Source organism: Equus asinus, chromosome 9 (assembly GCF_041296235.1).
Source record: "Equus asinus isolate D_3611 breed Donkey chromosome 9, EquAss-T2T_v2, whole genome shotgun sequence".
NCBI classification, from domain to species: domain Eukaryota; kingdom Metazoa; phylum Chordata; class Mammalia; order Perissodactyla; family Equidae; genus Equus; species Equus asinus.
In genome coordinates, this window is record NC_091798.1 from 95242136 (window position 1) to 95254435 (window position 12300).

Sequence of the window (12300 nt, forward strand, 5' to 3'; positions counted from 1 at the left end):
GAAAAAGAGGTTTGAGCTGGAGGTGGCCACTTGTGGGAAGTGACAAGGAAATATGCGGGGGCACTAACGGAAGATAATGGTTATTTTAGGAGGCTTGTTTGCAGGCCCATCTCAGTGCCGACTGCCCACCTTCCTCACGGCCTTACAGCACCCCCGGGAGAGGGGACTTAGAGCAGGCCTCAGTTCTCAGGAGTTTCTGCTTTTAGTCGGAGAAGGGAGGATCTGAGAAGGTTTCTTTCAGCATCTGTTGATTATCCTTTGCCTCCAGCTCAAGACAGTTGTTACGCCAAAGGGGCACATCTCCGGGAAGCATATTCTCATCCCCTTCAAATCCAAGCCATCTTTCTTCCAATACAAGTTAGACTCAAAAATATTTTGAGTGTCTACAAGAGGGACATTCTTTTCCTCGTTTTTAATCAACTGGAGCCTACAAACCCCCTTTCTCACGTCCCCTCGCTGCTCCCCAGCCCCTCCCACAAGGCGGTTCTTCATGAAGTCTAATTTTAATGCCTCCCGTGGCAACGCAAGCCCTCGCTCCCTTATTCTGTCTCGAGGGAAAGCAGAACAGATGCTTTCTACGTTTTTTCCGTGGTTGAAGATTGCTGACGAGTGTGCGTGTGTGTGTGGGTGTGTGTATGCGTATGTGTGACATTTCTAACTACAGAGAAGAAGATGACTTTCCCGTCAGGAGTTTAGGGGAGACTGGCCCTTGGCAGAGCCGCTCAGCTTCCCTACACATTCAACTTGTCTCACCTGCATTGGTAACTGGCACGGTCTACCTGGAAGATTTGGTGTGACACGTATGCCACCACCACCACCTGAGTTAATCGTCTTCTGAGACTCCTAAAGTGCCAACCACACTCTTGACTTAGGAATAAACAGTTTCTAGTCCTCACCGTCTGCAGTTCATGGCCCAGACTGATCAAAGTGAGAAAATTTACCACAACATCCAAGCTTGGAGTAATGAAGACAACAGAACCTCAGAGGAACCATTTGTCTCCGAAAACGCATCCCCAAGAATCAGCAGAATGAACTTTCTCAGAAGCCGCAGCAGGTCTGGCTCGAGGGCAGGTGAGTTATACTAAGTAAGACAGGATGCGTTTCTGAACTCCTCCATTCAAAGTTAGACACGTTTCAAAGGGGAAACATTGCCTTCGCTGACTCTGATTTTTAAAATCATTAAAATTGTTTAACTACCTAATTCTACAGAGGCCTCTGGAGGGCTAGCTAAACAAGTGTTTATGATTCTAACCATCCTGAGCCATGAGCAGTAGCCGCACACTAAGTACTGTTGCCAGTCTCAGTTCTCCTTCCCAGTGCTGACACGTCCTGGAAGGTCACAGGCGAGAACACGCTCATTTCAAACACCCAAATATAAGCCAGTATGATGTGGATTAAGGCTGCCCCAGGGAGAGAAGCCCAAGGCGTCCCAGCCTACATGTCCATCTATATGACCCGATTCATACCTAAAGTTATACAACCACACAATAACCAGACCCCACCTGCACTGATACCATTTTAACGACTTTTTACATCTTTCCTTTGTCTAGTAAAAATAAGTCGTGTACCCATGCCTTATAAATTTAGCCCTAACCCTCAACACATTGCAGCTCTTCACTGTCCATGGGTTCTGTCCCCATGTTTGCAGCCCTTCACTGTCCACGGGTCCTGTCCCCACGCTGCAGCTCTTCACTGCCCATGGGTCCAGTCCCCATGCATGCAGCCATTCACTGCCCATGGGTTCTGTCCCCATGCTATGCTCTGAATAAAAGAGCACTACCACCAGACCTTGAGAGTCCAAGAAATCTTTCTTTCGACTCTTCGGCTCACAGAGTAGAATGGTTTTTGGGCATCAGGGCACTAAAGCTGACCTTTTGGAACACGTGGAAGCAGAAACACAACTATTCTCCATAGCCAAGAGACCATACTACCGGTTAACTTCTATCTTTAGGAAAACAAGTGAGCGAAATTGTGTTTGGCCAAGTTTTAATTTTTTTGCCCCGTCACCGTCAGCGCCATGACCACCGTGCGCTGTGGTGTATGTTCTCGCACCGAGTGGACATCAGCGCTCCCTGGACAACTGCAAGTTGTAAGCTTAGGAGTTCGCCTTGTTTTGGGAGTTCCTCCAGCAATTTTGATGATCAGCCAGGTTTGGGAAGCAGGGGTTAAGGGAAGACTCTAAACAGAATTGAGGTCTGGGCCAAGAGAGGCCTGGGGCCCAGCAAGGCTGTCTCAAGGAGGAGAGAGAACCAGAAGAGGAAGAGGAGGGAGAGGGGTGGGCGGTGGAGGAAAGAGGCGCTGGATGGGAGGGCAGACAGCCAGGAGCTTAGGAACTGCTCAGCCAGGAGCAGGCTCGGGGGTGGCTGGGGGATGAAGCCAAGCACACGGATTCATGGTCTGGGGTGCCGTGCAGGGGGAGCGTGCGCCCAGTATCTGGCCGTGAACCCGGGCTCTGCCACCTGCAAGCTGCGGGACCCTGGGCAAGCGACGTACCCCTCCAGGTCTCAGTTTCCTCACTTCTAAAATGGGGCTAACAGAGGGATGCTGAAAGGAGTAGAAGAGCTTTATATGCTTAGCACAGAGCCTGTGCTAAGTTCCTAGTGCCCAGGAGATACTGCTGTCTCTCCCCCTGCGACCAAGGCACCCAGCTGGTGACCTGTGTCCAGAAACTACATCTTTAGTAGTATACATTTTAGCATACATTTTAAGGACTACATGATGCATGTTGGTGGTCAAACCCACGGCCTGGACCTTGTGAACACCTCGCACTAACCCACTGGCCATCCAGTCACCAACACGCAAAGCAGGGGGACCAAAGTTTAAAGACTGCAATGATCTAGAGGAACTCGGCACAATTCCTCAGTAACTGTTGGGAAATCTGTCGCACATGGTGAAGGATACCAGTGATACGGGCTGAGGGAGATACAAAGCTGCTTATACCTGACACTCACTGTCCTGGTGGTCCCTCAGGAGCGTCCAACTGAGTCCCATCACGGCCCCACACTTCTCGGAGCTGCATTCCACTCGCCCGCCACACAGGCCTCCTAACACTTCTGCAGGGAAGGGCCAGGGTGACACAGAGTAGTGACAGCAGGCAGCAAAGCTGTGGGGAACGGGGGGTCCCTATTACAGTCTCCTCATCAGCATTATTTACCCACATGGCCATTCAGAGATTCTGGGAACATGAATTTAAAGTCACCAGTAAGTAGGCGGTGTATCTCGAATGCTTCGTAACTTATGCCAGAAAGAGGAAAGCTTTGTTTTACTTATTTTTGTGTATGGGGATTTTATTTATGTGTTTTGTTTTGTTAGGAAGGGAGGGAGTAAGGAAGAAGGGGCGATAAATATTTACTGATAGCCAATGGGCTCTTCCTGAGAGAGCTATAACGACCAGGGAAGCAACGAGTCCAATGCCCAGAGTCCAACGCCCTTGGACCTCACCCCTCCTGGACTGTCCCCAGGGAGGGGCGCAGGCCCTGGGCCAACCTGAGCTACAAGCCAGGCTCACTCAGGACTGTTTATACTGCTGGGCTGTTGGGCGGAGCTCTTCCAAGTTGGTATTTCCAGCTCTTTCTAATTCAAAACAGTTCTTGACAGCCCTGGGCTGTAACCGTGTATAAGTAAGTGCTTTCACATGTCCAGTCTCACCCGATGCCTAGAATAAAACAATATTAGTTATCCTGGATTAGTCCATCCACTGAAATAAATTAGTCAGTAGTAGCCATGCATTGTTCTCCTTTGCATTGTAGGAGAGGGGTTTGGCTTCTTAGTCAAGGATTCAGTCTTATCTATCCCTTGGAAAGACAAAACCCAGCTGTAACCATGACTTCAGCTGTGCTTGTTTTAAGCCTGTTCCAAGACTCTCTTCCCCATTAAGGACTCTGGTTTCAGGGTGCCCTCTCTCCAGTTTCAATGGCATTATGAATTATGGATACACCATCCGCTGTGAGGCCCACACTCACCGATATCGAACAATCCTGATGAAATCCTGCAGCCAGCTTAGGTTGTTTTCCAGGGACTCAGACTACTGATAGAGCAGCCCCAACCGCCGAAGCCCGCGCCTGGTGAGGAGTGTCTTTATTTGCTGAGAAAGTATGAGTTTGCTAGGGTCACTGTGGATGATCACCAAACGTTGAGAAGGAAATGGAGGTGGGGAGCGAGTGGGATCAAGGACGGCAGACCCTTAAATCCTATTTCTCGGGGATTTATCTTGCACTAGGATGAATTTGGGGGTCGGGAGGGGAGGAATGACCGTTGGCCTCAATATTTTCCTTCTGGCCACATCAGATGAAAATCTGTATTAAAATCAACTTCGGTGGGTAACTAGTCACCCAGTTGACACCAAAATAAATTTCTTAATAGTCAGAAAGTATTATGTTAAAAAACAACTTTTCAAAAGAGTGGTCTAGACGCTCCTGGGGCTTTAAACACTGCTGCGTTATAGTATAAGACATGGCCACGATGTTGGGCTACCCTACATTCTTGCTCTTTCCTCTGTTTTCCTAGAACTTCTATGTAAACGTGAGACTCAGAAACTGAGAGTAGAGGTCAGCTGAGTCATGGAACCCTTAGATTTCCTTCATTTCTCCCTCATAGTTTCTTCCTTTTCCAACTACAAAACTGATATACGTTCAATGCAGAAAATTTGGAAAACACAAAAAGTATGAAGAAAAAAATTACCCATAATCCTACACCCAGAGGTAACTATTATCAATACCGTATGTCCTTCTAGTCTTTTTTCCTTGCATATATATATATATATATATATATATATATATATATACATACTTGCACACATTTTTCACAAAACTGATGACACTATATATTTTTATACATTACTTCTGTCACTTAGCAAATTATCATAAACATTTTTCTGAGATGGTAAATTTGACTTTTAATGGCTGGATAGTATTCCATCTTATGGATGTACACAATTTACCTAAAACATCCACCATGATTGTGTATATTAGGTTGTTTCACTATTATAAAAAGTCTGAGGAATATCTTTTTGCATTGCTATTTGGCCATAACTGCTGATTTCTTCGGGATGGATTCCATAAGGCAGACTTGCCAAGCTTTTACTCATGGCATCAAAATTACCTCCAGAAACGCGGTGCCTGTCAACCCTCTCCCAACCTTGAGTGGAAGGGCCCATGCTGCCAGTACCCTCACTGTCACTGGATATTATAATTTTTAAATGATAATTTGTTGGTTTGATACCAAAATTTAAAAATGGAAACTATCTCATTGCTTTCACTTCCATTTTTTTATTCTGAAACACATTTTTCTTTTATATCCTATTAACATTTTTCTTTTGTGACTTTTTCATTTGTGCTACTTGCCATTTTTACACTGAGCTGTTTACACCTTTCCCATAGGTTTGTGAGCACTCTTCTTCTTAAAATAAAGTCAGTGTTTTGTCTGTCATTTATTTTATAATATGTTTCCCAATTTCTCCTTTGTTCATGATGTTTCATAACACCACAAGTTTCTAATTTCTGTGTATTTAACTATTATTCTTGTCCTTTCTTTTCCACCATACCTGGCCCTTCCCCTTCTCAACCTCAAGATTACATAGAATTCGTCTGATTTTGCTTTTTCTTATGTTTTCATGTTTCTGTGCTTAATTTTTTATCAATGAAGAATTTATTTTAGGTGAGTCTTGAGTTGAGGAAGCTGACATGACTGTTTCCCGGGTGACTGAAACGTCCTCTGTGGGGTCGTTGGCCTTTCCCCTCTGATTTGAAATGGAAACTTTGGTACAGACTAACCTTTAAATATAGATGTAAGATTTATTTGTAGACTTTTAAACCTTTTCTATTTTTTTTCGTTTTGTGTATTTATCCGCCAGTAATAATATTTAACCGATTTGACTTTATAAATGTGTGTTGACATCTGGAGGTGATGGATATCCCGCTATTCCTACTTTAACATTTGTTATTACTGTTCTCATTGTTTAGTCTCCCAGATAAACTGGAGAATCATTCTTAAGTTAGAAAATAATGTTTGTGTTTTGATTGGAATCGTGTAATTAATTTATAATTAATTTTGAGAGAATTGACATCTCTGCAATAGTGAGACGGCATCCGGGAGCACGGCCCCCACCTGGCTGCCTTTCAAGGTCTGCGCTTCCCTTTTAGACCTGCTTTCACTTGAGTAAGAATTTTTCTCCCCAGTTATTTCATATTTTGGATGACTATTTTGAATGTTAAGGAAACTATTGATTTGGGCCATTTTACTGTATTCTCTTATTAATTCTGAAGAGTTTCTCATTGGTGGTATTGAATTCTTCCAGTTGGTCAATCTTGTGATCCATAAATAATGATAATTCTGTCTCTTCTTTTCCAACGTTTGGATTCATTTTTTTTTTTATGTCTAATTGCTTTCTATCATTTCCAGAATGATGGTGAACAATAATGGTTAACATTCTTGTTAGCTTTTTACTTTAATGAGAATGATAATAGCTAATATTCTTTAGGGGCTGATGATCTGCAAGACACAGTTCTAAGCAATTTAGGTGTCAACCCACTGAATCCAACCAACAGCCCTTCGAGGTAAGTACTATTATTATTGCCGTTTTACGGGGAGAGAAACTGAGACACAGAGACACTGAGTAATTTGCCCAAGGTCATTCTGCAAGTAACCAGCAGAAGCAAGCTTTGAATCCAGGCATTCCAATGAGCAGGGTGGAGGTGACCTACAGCCTGCTGTAGCTTAATGACTGAGGGACCCTCCTGTCATGGACTGGGGTAGGATAGAGGTTGAAAGGGCTCGACTCCCCTCAGCAATACCTCTAGCATCTCATACTGCCAGTGCTAGCCTAATGGACAGCCACACTTGGGCCCCCTAGTGTCCGTGGGGATGATGAGATTCCAGAAGAGCAGAGGCCAGGGTAGGTCATCATTATCATTACGGACAGCAAGGTCACAATGGCCGCTGGGGCTGCCACGGTGTTCCTGAGGACAAGACAGATGGGCAGCCAACAAATGTATTGCTTGATCTATATGATCACAAGAGATTAAAAGTGGGTGAGCAGACAGCTGACATCAGCTACCCGAGTGGAAAGTCATGATCGCTCACTCGGTTTCCAGACCTGAGCCCATTCTCAGATCTAGAACCAATCGATTGAAGGAGTGCCTGGGTCCTCATGGAGAATCCTGCAACACCATAGCAGTAACTCCACCAGCCCTTCCCAAAGCAACAGAGCCATTCACCAGAGAATTATGCACCAGAGAAAGGAGAATATCATGTGATTTTCAAGGGCTGTGTGTATAGGATGTGAGTTGGCACTAACACTTAGGAGCCCAGAATATCATCAGGGCCCATGTGTGACAGAAGGAGCTTGGAGGCCGGGGAAGAAGTGGAGTCTGGACCCCAGTTCGTGTTATTCTAGGTCTGCTGTGTTTGTTGCCTCCCTGTGGTCATTTCTCCAGCCCCTGAGTGCATAGTCTGCTGGAATATGCATTGGTGGACTGTCACATTGGTTGCCCGCCCTCTGGAATAAGAGCCGTGCGCTAGTTATTAAGCTGGTGTCTCTCAGCTTCAACCCCACCCCTCCTCCGTGTCCTGCTCTGTGATGCTGGGGCTGGAGCTCTGCAAACCACATTTCTGCTTTGCCAGCTGGCTCTGCACTCTGCCCTGCCAATCAGGGATACCAGCGGGATAAGGAGCTGTGCTTCCTATTGGCTTTGTGCTCCTGTCAGCATCGCTCAGTCTCATTCCTCACCGGCCTTGGCAGTTTGCCGCAGTCACAGCCGTTGGGTCCAGTTTGCAGCTTTTCCGACACCTGCAGGATCACCTGGAGTGGCCCTCAGAAATACCAGCTCCAGCTGGCCGGGGCCTCCTCGGAGTTCTGGACCGCAGCCCCGTGGGCCCCTGCTTTGAGCTCAGAGCCCTCAGCACCAGCTGACTAGTGGCCCCTTTCAAAGGTCTGAGTTTCAGTTCCTGCTCCAAGCTTCTAAGTGTGAATAATTCCAACTTCTTCCCCGTCCCCAGCCATGACAATGGGATCCGCCACCTGCAGTTTCAAGGAGACCTCAGTGTTCTCTCTTGGCCCTCTCAGCTTTTCAATAACTACTTCTCAATTGTTTACATTAAACTCTCTCCGTTAAAATGACATGTGTGGTATCTGTCTCTTGACTGGATCCTGACTCATACGTTGTAAGAAAAGCAGGTGAAAACCTTCAAATTGCCCCTGTTGGCCACTGACAAGACAATGGAAGCAATGCTCCACCATGAGGAGAATGGCAGAGACTGGGGCCCCCTCAAAGACCCTCGAAGGCCCCAGGAGTCTAGGAGGTGATCCTCATCGTATTCCCATTTAGTTCACAGTCAGTCCCCCAGAAAAAGCCAAACGGATCACGCTGCTGCTGGTGGTCAACTGTAAACTTGACCAGGTGCTAACCCCAGCGACAGCTGCTGCTCCAGATGCAGCGTCTTTATTTACTCCAACAGACCAGCATGGCCTCTGGCGCTTGGGATGAGGCTACTGAACTGGAAAATGTGTTCTTTTCAACCCCCACTGGAAAGGAGCTCAAAAGCAGTTTGCTGTCACTTGGAACAGACAGAAATAAGCATTCACTGCCGTGCCCTCGGGGTTCTGTTAACCTCCCTGCTCTGTGTCACAGTAGACTTTAACAGGATCTTGATCATCTGGTTCTTCTATAGAGGGTCTTAGGGCTTCACTATACCCACGGCTCCTTTAATCGTGTTGGGAGCAGGAAGGGCCAAGTACTCTGGGTGCAGGGGTCACGCGCACGTGGTCAGAGAGCAGGAGGGGAACCTCACAAACAGTCGAGGGCTTTGCCTTGGTCAGTGAAGGTTTCGGGGCTCCAGTGGTCTGGGACACGCCAGGTCACTCCAAGCAGACAAATTAGTGTCCTCTGTACCTCCTACCACTAAGAAAGTGGCACAATGCTTGGCAGAGATTTTCACATTTCGAAGATTGCATCCATCACACTTGAATACTGCTCCAACCCATTTGTTAGCGAGCCCAGAAGGCCGTCGGCTTTGAGTGGGTGTTATTGGTTACACTGTGTCCCCCAAAATCGAGATGCCAAAGCTCTCACCTCCAGGACCTCAGAATGCGACAATGTTTGGACATAGGGCCTTTAAAGAGGGGATTAAGTTAGAACGACATCACTGGGTTGTGCCCTCGTGCAGTCTGACTGACGTCCTTATGAGAAGAGGAGATCTGGACACAGAGAGACAGCAGGGCACACACACAGAGGAAAGGCCATGTGAGGACGCAGCAAGAAGGCGGCCATCGGCAAGCTAAGGAGAGAGCCCTCAGGAGAAAGCAAACCTGCCGACACCTTGATCTCAGCCTTCCAGCCTCCAGAGCTGTGAGACGATAAAGTTCTGTTGTTTAAGCTGCAGGCCTCTGGTACTTGGTGATGGCAGCCCTAACAAATGAACCCAGAGGGCCTGGAGCAAGAGAGAGCTCTGCAGCAGGTCCACGTGTGGCACAGGCAGCCCCAGCATTAGGCTCCAGGACCCCGAGGGTCCCATGGCGCTAGACTGTACACTGACAAACCTCCATAGGAGAAGCACAAGGCAGACCCTGGAGGTCTGGAGCAAGCTCAGCCGTCTGGAGCAGAGAGCTCTCCACTGCTCAGAAAGCAGCTCCTGAACGTTTCTGGGCCCACGGCGTGACTGCACACCTGAGCATGGTACCTCAAGTGACTGTGCAACCAGCACTGTCTTTACACGTTGGGTGTTATCAGAACCAGCAGGCCACAGAGGGTGCATGGAAGAAATCGATCACATCCTGGACTTAGACCCCCTCAGAGATAAATGCCCAGGTTGCTTCACCAGGTAAGCAGCCTCAGCCTGCAGAAACGCTGGCCAAGGGGGCAGGCCTTTGCAAAGGCTGGAAGAGAAGGAGGCGACGGATGGATGTCTTGGGACCACTCAGCAGCAGCAGCGAGACCTTGGCCCACCCATCTTCCTGTCGTTGGTTCTTTTTCTTTATCTGTGTGACCTTGAAGAATCAGTGGCAGGACAGAGAGAGCTAACCCGGGCACGGGGTTGTGAGTGGTGCAGAGTCTGGATGGCAGCAGATGCTGTCGGGGGCCTGCCCACAGCCCTCACCCTTAGTGCTTCAGAGCGCACAGCCTTCCACCTGTCAGCACCTGCGGGTTTTCTCTGGCCTCCAGGGCAACTCTACTCCTGCGCACAGCACCTGGAGGTGCCAGGGAAATTGCACCACGTCCCCCGGAGCCACCTTAACTGATAACTGATGGGGACCGGTGCAAACATCCCTGCTCCCTCACCTCTTAGGTGGGACGACTCTGAGCCCTGTGTTTTAGGGGCGCACTCAGAGTTCCCCAGAGGGATTAACTTCCAGTCCCTTCAAGGGCTACTTGCTTGATAAGAACCTTGATGTGCCTCCCTCTCTTCCCTGTGTCCCTTACTCCCCTACCACAAATTCCTGGGATCATCTCCAAAAAATAAATGATTTGCTTTATTCTCTCAGTGTCTGCTTCTGGGGGAACTCAAGCTACAATAAGACGCTGCAACCACCAAAACAGACAATCTCTAGTCAACACACATCCCTAATTCCTTCTCGTTGCTGTCCATGTTGTCTCTCTTACGTGTGCAGAAAAATCAGGTAGTGGGCTGGAGAAGCGATGGCAAACGCATAGTCTGGCCACTAACTGGACCATCCCCTGCAAGGTAAGGCAATGACGCTGCTTTCTGGGGTACAGCCTCGCGTCTCCGGCTAAGGCAGTGGAGAGTCGAGAATGTATTGTCTCCCTACAGTCTTCAGTTGTGGCTCTTCCGTGAGCTGAAACCTGGGTGTGCCACAGGCAGTCCTTAAGTCCGCCCCTTTGCTTTGTATCTAATAAGAAGAGCTCCTCCAGGATCCTGCCATTTGTTCCATCAGTGTTCTTTGTGGTCATCATTGTAAATTTCCACATTTTCTGCACTGTCATGGCATTTTAATGAAAGTTGAATGAGACTGCACAGTGGAGGCTGCAAGCCATGTGACATTTTGTTTTGAACATCTGCAGTATTGTATCTCAAGAAGCAGGAGGGCCATAAAATGGAAGAAGGAACTCCAAAAGCTCACGGAGCTCGTCTTCCTGGAGTAAGGGCGTCTTTCCACATGGAGCCACAGCAGAGAGGTACTGTCAGCAGTAGTGAGTGGCATTGGGTGCAGAGCTGGAAATTCAAGTGCCCATTAGCATGGTTCCTCAAATGATTCCGATGAAAATTATTCATGAGCTTGGGAGAGAGTGAGACAGAGAGAGAGAGAAAAATTGGGAAAGAGAGGTGGCTCTGCATTTCAAAAGGGCCCTAAGTCATAATTGTTTCTCCAGAGACCTAAACTGGTCTTCCAATAATGCTTGAAATATTTTGAGAAGAATTGAAAAACTATTTCATTTTGAAGTCAGCATCCCCAACTATTTCATTCTGCAAGTGACATTTTAATGGCTAAACAATCACAGTGCTGCAATAAATTCTGGAAGTGTAAGGGTTATTTTCCTTTTGGGCCAGGTCATGATTGAAGTGATTTTTCATTGGTTAAGTTCCATTATTATCTGGGTGACACTTCTTGTAATAATAACCCTGCTTTGTTCTCCATCTTGTCATATTTATCTTTCTTGACCAGCTGCCATTCACACTCTGACCCTGTGACGGTAGCTGGTCTGCCCAGACCTTTGCAGCTATTAAACCCAAGGGGGCTAATAAGCTACAGACCCACGCCAACCCTAATCAGCTCTGTCCAACAGCTGCAGAAAGAGGCAGGTCTTGGTGATCTTTCCATCTGAGAGAGAGGAAAAATCAAACAGAAAGTACCTTGGAAAATCCAAGAAGCTTCTCAGCCAGACTGAAATCGCACTTGAGCACTTCCGAAGCCGTCCCGTGCGACTCTGCACACCTACTCTGCGGATGATGATGTTGGTTTAAAGATTCGAACACTTACTCAGTGTGATGCGCCCAAAAGGTGCTAGGAGCTGAAGAGTCATGGGACCAGATAAATGAGCCGGGGCTAGCAATGAGATGCATTACACATTTCAGAATAAAACATCTGGGTGACCTAGATACCTAATCTTCCTGAGTCCTCCGTTTAAGATTGTCTGGGAAGATGCTTTGAAATCAGGTCATAATCATATCGTTTTATTCAGCAAGGAAAATCCCACAGAACAGTGTTTGTTTAACTCTAACCACATTAAGATTACCTGGAGAGGTCATCTCAAGCCTTGGATGGTCTGGGATGGGACCTGAGAATCTGCATGTTAACCAAATATGGACCAAGTTCATCCTGAATTCTGCTTTTTAAAGCTCCAATGA

At 47.2% G+C, this 12300-nt stretch overlaps 1 long non-coding RNA gene across 1 annotated transcript in view; it reads right to left on the reverse strand.

Moving 5' to 3' along the window:
• Window positions 1–12300, reverse strand: part of LOC123289067 (uncharacterized) — a 56597-nt gene that overhangs the window by 37477 nt on the left and 6820 nt on the right. The gene's annotated exons all lie outside the window — the stretch shown is intronic.